The 7895-nt window shown below is 43.0% G+C and overlaps 1 long non-coding RNA gene across 3 annotated transcripts; it reads right to left on the minus strand.

Moving 5' to 3' along the window:
• Window positions 1-1783: 1783 nt before the first annotated feature.
• Window positions 1784-6421, minus strand: LOC123181435 (uncharacterized). Of its 3 annotated transcripts, none has more exons than XR_006491729.1 (3): window positions 5755-6421; window positions 4201-4595; window positions 1784-4104 (listed from the first exon to the last, which is right to left on the minus strand). It is a non-coding gene; the product is annotated as an uncharacterized lncRNA (long non-coding RNA). The 3 variants fall into 3 exon arrangements; XR_006491730.1 differs by having other exon boundaries at window positions 1784-2798; window positions 3134-4104; window positions 4201-6421; XR_006491728.1 differs by having other exon boundaries at window positions 4201-6421.
• Between the last annotated feature and the right edge of the window lie 1474 nt (window positions 6422-7895).

The following is a 7895-nucleotide window of genomic DNA, read 5'->3' on the forward strand; positions in this document are numbered from 1 at the left end:
CGGACACTCCTGCCTACTACGCACGAGACGCGTCAAGCTTTTGGCTCGACCTCTGTTTGTAGAAAGTTGTAATCTGCGAAGTGCCCACACCATCAGAAGACTACATGGATTACAAGCTCATTGCCTTGTTCAACATGGGATTAGTCTATCTGGAATCCGATCGCCATACATGGTTATGGCTCATCATCAATCCTGTTGAGGCAACATTTCTGTCTGATGCTATAGTGCACGATGGCATCGTTTACGCGGTCGACGCACAGATTGGCTGCCTATACTGGTGGAATCTATCGTCGTGTAACTGTTCTATCTCATCTCATCTTTACCTTACGAATACGACTGCCTGTTCATTTGTTACAAATTTAGAATGCATAGCATGTCTATAACCACATCATTGCTATATGTTCCTCTCATTTCCTAGATTTTTATGACCACACATGTTATTGTTAGAGTTGATATGAGAACAATTGGCATCTAATGATTATTAGAATACATATTATGAGCATAACATCATTATTGCTATATGTTACTCTCGTTTACAAGATTTTTATAACAACGCATGTTATTGCTTAGAGTTTATATGAGAACAGTAGTAGTAATTGCTATGGTAGAATATGAGTAGGCGCTGTCATAGCTGTTTTCCTCTCATTGTTACATGATGTTTGAACCATGACATATTGGTAGAATATGAAAGCCATTGGCTTATTTTTTTAACTTGGGGTATGATTATGACCACGGCATTGCAATTCTCTGTCTATGATATGTGTCACTGTTATAATAATCTTAATTCCACACATACTCTGAACATGATTGTTTATTTTTGTCCTTTTGGTCTCCAATTTGAATTGTTGCAGCAGACCCAAATGCGCTGGCCATCATGATTCCAGGACCTGGAATCATACCAGCCGATGGGTGGTGGTTTATCGCTCGTTCAGCTGACGGCGGTCATTTGATGCTCATTCGCACGTACCAAATTGACCAAACCATTACATCAAACCACAGGCAGTACAATGCGTGGGGCGTTCGTGACATTGATGGCTATGGCTGCTTCGTGTTCGAGAAAGATCCCAGCTCCGTTGGGCCAGGCGTATTCAACTGGAGGCGGGTTTACAACCTCGGCAACCACTCCTTGTCCCTCGGGCTCAATTATCTGATCATCCAACCAATCATCGATCATATCACCGGCGATGATTACTGTGCTATGCAACTTCCATTCGCGAGGGGGGGCTGTGTTTACACATCATACCATGGGTTTCCTGAATCACCATATTCAGAGATTCGTCGACACAGCTTGTTGCCAGATAATCTTCAGTGTGTGAAAGGCATCAAGCTTCCATGCGATGGATGGCTTTTGCAAACCTGACATGCGGCGATGTGGTTCATGCCAACAGCAAATATGCACAACTTGATTCGTGCTGATATCTAGACTGAGCCATGTATTCTGCTGCTGTAGCATGACCCTCTTTTGTTGGATATTATGTACTGTTGTTAGTTTGAAGCACTCCTCTGGTTTGAAGGATAGATACCTTCCTGGGATCAAGTGCATCCTAACTCACCTGCGTAGAATGTACTGATAATGATGATGGAGATGCTGTGTAGAAGCCATATATATATATATATATATATATATATATATATATATATATATATATATATATATATATATATATATATATCACACAGCCCACCCAAAGACCTTGTTTCATTCGAGGCAAAAGTTGCAGTTCTTTCTACAATAATATTAGTCATGTCCACCTTGCTAAGCCTACACAACGTGAAATAGAAATTCATATAAAAAACAAAGCTTATTCATTTGCAGGAAATTAACATGAATTTTGTAGCGACTCTGCAAAGAGCAGTTGACATATTTACATTGTATGATAGGCCCGGACTACTCCCTATCTTGCAAGGCTGGCCGTTGCTTCACTTTATCGAGTGTCACCATGACTGTGTTCTCTCCTTAAATGTAATCTTGAACCTCTCCTGAAGAACATCAAATAGAGCGCTTGTGCCATCAGAGGTGAGGGTGATACCATATACATCTGAAAGTTTATCTTTTTGCATGAACCTATTCAAAGCACTGAAATCAAATGATAACTTTTGTCTGTTTGCTAATTTCTCCCATGGCTTAGGAGCATGCATTCTTCTGCGGATTGACCACTTTTGACATATAAAAATGTTCTCATGCCTTATCAAGTTATCATAGAGGACAATCCCATACGAACAAAAAATGGTTCTGATTACATAATATTAATTACTTATTCTAACACAAAAGCAAAATGCAAAATGACCCGCATAAGAGGGGCAAGGGATGTCTGGATATAGTTCCCGAGATTAACATGCACAAGTGAGATCTTTGAGAAAATAAATGGCTTCCACAAGCTTAAAATATGCATAAAAATACAAAAGCAATCAGAAGTGGCCTCTCAAATATATGGTCAATAAAGGGCATTCAAGTATCCATGATCTTGGGACAAAGCAAACCCAGTCTGTTGCTGAATCCATGAATAGTTGGCAAATCACTGAATAATCAAGGAGTCAACACAAACTACCTAAGCCAGGGCAGACCAAAAGGCATGCCATAGTCAGAAGGATAAGAATTCTCATATGAGGAAGTATCAGTTCCCCTTGAGCAGAATACCGAGTGATAACAAATGTATCATATGAACAGAGTGAAACTGTATGTAATGGAAACTTTTAAACTGAAAGCCTATGGGGCAGGAATTTCTTCTCCCACAACAGAAATTTTTTCTTCGTTGCGTACGTTATCACCCTTGAATCTTCTGCTGCAATACGCTTCTCTTGAACCACACAGGAAAATTACAGAAAACATCAGTATGTACCTTGTCATTCTTGTCTATTTCCTACAAATCCTTTTTATCAGTTGTTCACTATGAGAAACAATCTAAGGGAAAAGGTAGATTGTTGACCAAAGAAATGAAATTACACACCAGTACGTAGTATGATTGAATTATTAGAGAATCTGACCGCTATAGAAAATGCATTTAGTGAAACTTGATTATTATCTTCTTAAACCAAAAGAGAATGTATGGCTATAACAAAAATGATTCAAGATGACAGAAGAATAACATAATGATCAAGAAATGATTCACGCAGAAGAGATACAAACACAAACCTGATGTTGCTAATAGATGGTTGCAGATGCATGTCTCTATACCCGATTACATAAGCAACATCTGTAGATTGCATAAGTCGGGTCGTTTAGGCTCTTCCCTATAAAAATAGTAGCATGTACTCTAGTTACTTCCCTAGCAATACTCTTTTTGGCGACGCTACTCTTCTAGCAAAAATAATTACTTAACAACTATTCTTCATTTCAAAATCGTTCATGAAAGCCCACAGAAGTCCAGAATTCTTTGCCTATGATTAGCCCTGCAATCTGAAGACTTGCACTGAACTCATCATCCTGTTGCCTGAAGGAAATTTGGTGCGAACATCAAGCAGACTGTACGAGCTTCACAACCACAATAGCAGAGTACATAACTTGGTACTTTCATATTTAACATCTTCTACTTTGATATTGTTTCGGCAACTCGATGGAAAAGCTTGACAGAATAACATGGTTACAACTAACAGTCTGACGGCCAAACACAAGAATTTTCTACTGACAGGGAACCGACTCCATTGTAGGGTCAAGAGCTTCCAGGGGAGGCCACTATCGAGGGAGGCCCTTTCTAAAAGGAGGTACTTAACATGGGCGAGCAGAGACTACAATTGATAAGGACGGTCTGAGGGAAGCCTGAGGGCACGGTTGCAGGTGCTGGCGGTTTCGCCTACAAAGCAGCTAGAGTACTAAAAGTGCAACGTTGAGCAACATGTAACAACACTAACCTTCAATATAATGGCAAGGGAGCTATCCATGGAGATATCTAGTTGAAACTGAGTATGGATGGCACTTCAAGCTAATACTATTACTAATTGAACTGAGCAAGACATCGACATATACTTCAAGCTTTGTCGAGATACCAGTGAGAGCAAAATCACTGGAAGCTAATACACAACCTTATAACAATATACCACACTGGGTATATATACTATCATCTGGTCCAGCCGTTCAGGTGAAGTGAGCGTCAGTAGAACAATGATCTACATACCACAAGAGTTCCAAAGCACCAATAATCAGAACATCTACAAAGAAACAAAGGAGCAAGCAACAGCCAAAAAATAGGCTAAATTACGAACCTGAGAATCAGGTCATGTGGTTCAAGGGGAAACTCCTCCATGCCCTCCTAGCAGGAGTTGAGCACGACAGCGGATTCATCAGGGTCATCGAAGCTGCAGAACATGTTGCTGCTACTGCTCGACGTCGGGCTGCTGTCCCTTGCAAAGTATTATTCTGAACACGCTGCAGAACGCCCATCTGAATTTCCATGACGGAACGAAACTGAATGCAAGTAATATTGCTGTAGGAAAATCTACACGTGAGTACTAAAAGAGCTGCAGCGACATAATTCCGCATGTAGTAAGCTTAAAATTGCCATGTTCCTCCAGTGCATAGTAATTTGTGTACTGCTTAACTTCGGATGTAGATTATGCAGATATAAAAAAGTTCAGTACCTTGTTCCTCCTTTCCAAATCTGCATTTCATAAGAACAGAAAGGTAAATTGCCCGTGCGTTGCAACAGGACAAAAAATGCGAGTATTCAAATTTAGTGAGAATTGTTAGATGTCACTCATTCACAATTCGTTAGATGCCACTGCACACCACTTCTTCTATCCAACTCTGATAATTGTCACAAATAAGGTTGCCCTCGTCTCTAGTGACATTGTGAAAATAATGTTACTGTGGTCATGTGTACTGAAGTTCCACTAAAATGAAAAATACAAATAGCTAGATTCAGAATCGGGGAGAACTGTGTCAAACATGCACAATATGTATTACTTTATCTTGCTTTTAGCAACTTAAAGTAACTTCTCTGAAGTGTGTAGATGATCCGGAAAACTACAACTCATATGACATGAAGATATAAAAAAAGCTTTGCTTCAAGTATGAAGGAAACCTTTGTCTAACTTGGAGAACCTGTAGTTATAAATTATAGGTGCAATATACATTTAGCATTACATAGCGTGCAGGAAGCATTGTGTTTTACATTCAGTTGGGATCTTGTTTAATAACAGCTACAGGCAGTGGCGTAGCCAGGCCCTAGGCATGGGGGCACAATCCTTTGTTGAGTGTTCATCCCTATACCTATCTTCCAGATTGTATTATTTTATTTTACAGATTGTATTTCACGGATAACCCTGTGTCCAGCTGCCCACATCCCACAAATCTGGGGCGTTACATGATAAAGGTGAAGAACATCCCGGATTCCATCAGGAAAATTCATTGAAGAAGCATCAGAATAACATCTTGGCTAAACTTTATCTCCAACCACCAGCGCTTAGGGGCAATCTTTAGAAAAGAAAGTCAACGCAGTATCTGAAACTGGTTAGAAATTACATACACTATGTGTAGGGATCCATGCAAGTAGGTAGTAAATCACACTGGGATGGCATGACTATAATAACATCTAGTATTACCCAAGCTTCGATTGTTCAGATGGGAATGTATCCAAAAGTAAATAACATCCATAAAAAAATAACTGGAGCTACTAACTTATCAAAAACAGGGGGAAACAAATGCCTAATCCATGTATATGCTACAATGATCTGCCTACACACATTTTCGTATCAGTATTTTTCTAATAAAACTGCTAGGAATGTGTGGGCCAGAGAAGCAGGAGGGAGCAATCTGACCTACACAAGAAGCTCGCTGCATTTGGGAGCCTCGTCCTGCTCCTGCAGAAGGCGCGTACAGGGTGAGCTCGCTACAGGAAGAGGCGTCGGCTGTTGTGGAGGAGATCGGGGCTCGCCGCGTTCCGCCAGCTACTTCCTTGGCAGCAACGATGACCGGGGAGGAGTGAGGCGAGGGCACTGGCTAGAGACCAGTAGTTGCTTCTGGCGGCTCGAGACGGGCCTAGAGCGGAGGGAGGCGAGGGGGTGGCGGAGGACCGGTGCGAAGGCACGGGGAAGCGACGTTGTTTTCGCCATGGACAACCGCATCACCCCGCCCAGCGTCTCTGGCCACCTCTCCGTCTGCCTCGTGCTCCCCCTCCTCGATCCCTCCGCCCCCCCCGTCGGATCCACGCCGGAGCAGCCGGATCCGCGGCCTCCTGCCTCACCTGCCGTCGGGAAGAGGACGACCGAGAGGAGCGCCGTCCGCTGCTGTCCCGAACTCTGATTCCGCACTCGCCCAACCTACAACGGTGACAGGGGGCGCGATAGGAGGTGGCGGCGGCAGGGGGCGCGGGGCGGGGCAGGAGGCGGCGGCGGCGGGGACGGGCGGCGCGGGAGGTGAAGATGGGATCGAGGAGGCAGTGTCGTACGGCTGGGCTAATTTTTTTTCTTTTCTCTCCTCCATACCGGTTCGGCCTGACTTATGACGAGGACTGCGGGTTGAATACCCAAACTATAGGGTTTTTCTGCAAAATTAATGACGACGTACGACCAGAAGCAATAGCTGGTTTATTAGTAGGTAGAGATATATCAGTTAGGCTTCAAGTGCGTACTTGTTAGTTAAACCTATGTATAAATTGTGACACTAAATACGACTAGTAAGTAGTACAGTAGCAGTACTAGTATACGTCGGTCAAATTATTCATCATGTCCACACATTGAATTGACGTGACAACACGCTGCGCGTGAGGTGACACAAGAATCCCGGCGGCGTGTTCGGATATTCTGGACTTCAGATTTGGAGTACCACTTATCTGTCGATATCTTTCATCATTCACTTAAAACAGTCAATTGATCATACATTGAGTACCATATAACTGGAATTACTGATGCAAGTCGAAGAAGGATTGGCCGGTGCTGCCGACTGGCGTCAAGTTCGATCCCACGGATCAGGAGCTGATCGAGCACCTTGAGGCCAAAGTGAGTGCTGACAGCGCGAGATTTCAGTCTCTCATCGATTTGTTCATACCAACCATCGACAGCGAGCACGGCATATGCTACACCCAACCTGAGAAACTTCCAGGTAAGACAGCGATCGGCCGTCTACTTGCACAAACATATTCCTTTGTTTATAGCTCTATTTTTTTTAAACGCAGACCTGGTGAAGCAATTACAATTTGACAGTTAATAAAAAGTGAAACAAGTGACTGCAACATGCCAAAGATGTTATGAAAATGCCAACTAGGTACACTAAAAACTGTATTCCACAATACTGCAGGTATCACACTGAGTGGCCTAAGGAAGCATTTCTTCCAGCGCAATTCTAGGGCGTTCAAAAGGGGCACGTGGACGCGTCACAAGATACAGTCGGAGTGCGGCATGCACGCGATGTGGCACAAGACCGGCAATACCTTGCCGGTGATGGTCAACGGCCGGCAGACGGGCAGCAAAAAAGGTTCTGGTGCTGCACACCAACAAGAACTTCGACCAGCAGAGGACCAACTGGGTGATGCACCAGTACCACCTCGGGGACCTGGAGCAAGAGAGGGAGCGGGAGCTGGTCCTCTGCAAGATTTTCTACCAGACGAACACTAGGGCCATGAGTAAAAAGATTATAAGTTAGTTTGGTATTGGTAGTTGTACTACCTTGTCGTCCGCAAGTTGGTATTGTTGTTAACGATCTTTTGGTATGAACTTGCATTTGCTTCCAACCATCATGCCGAGGGTCGACGTGGATATAAAGCTGAATCATTTGTCTCGAAACGAATTTTCAGACACCTGATTTTTATTTGATGGGTAGCATAAGCACCCGCCGTTCGAATTCTCAATTCTCCAATTTTTTCGAAACAAGTGCATGCACTTATTATCACGATAAAAAAAACAATATCTGTGCTGCATCCCAGTTATCAGTCTGTACTTGCAGAATTCTCTCGTTTATTGAG

Source organism: Triticum aestivum, chromosome 1D (assembly GCF_018294505.1).
Source record: "Triticum aestivum cultivar Chinese Spring chromosome 1D, IWGSC CS RefSeq v2.1, whole genome shotgun sequence".
NCBI classification, from domain to species: domain Eukaryota; kingdom Viridiplantae; phylum Streptophyta; class Magnoliopsida; order Poales; family Poaceae; genus Triticum; species Triticum aestivum.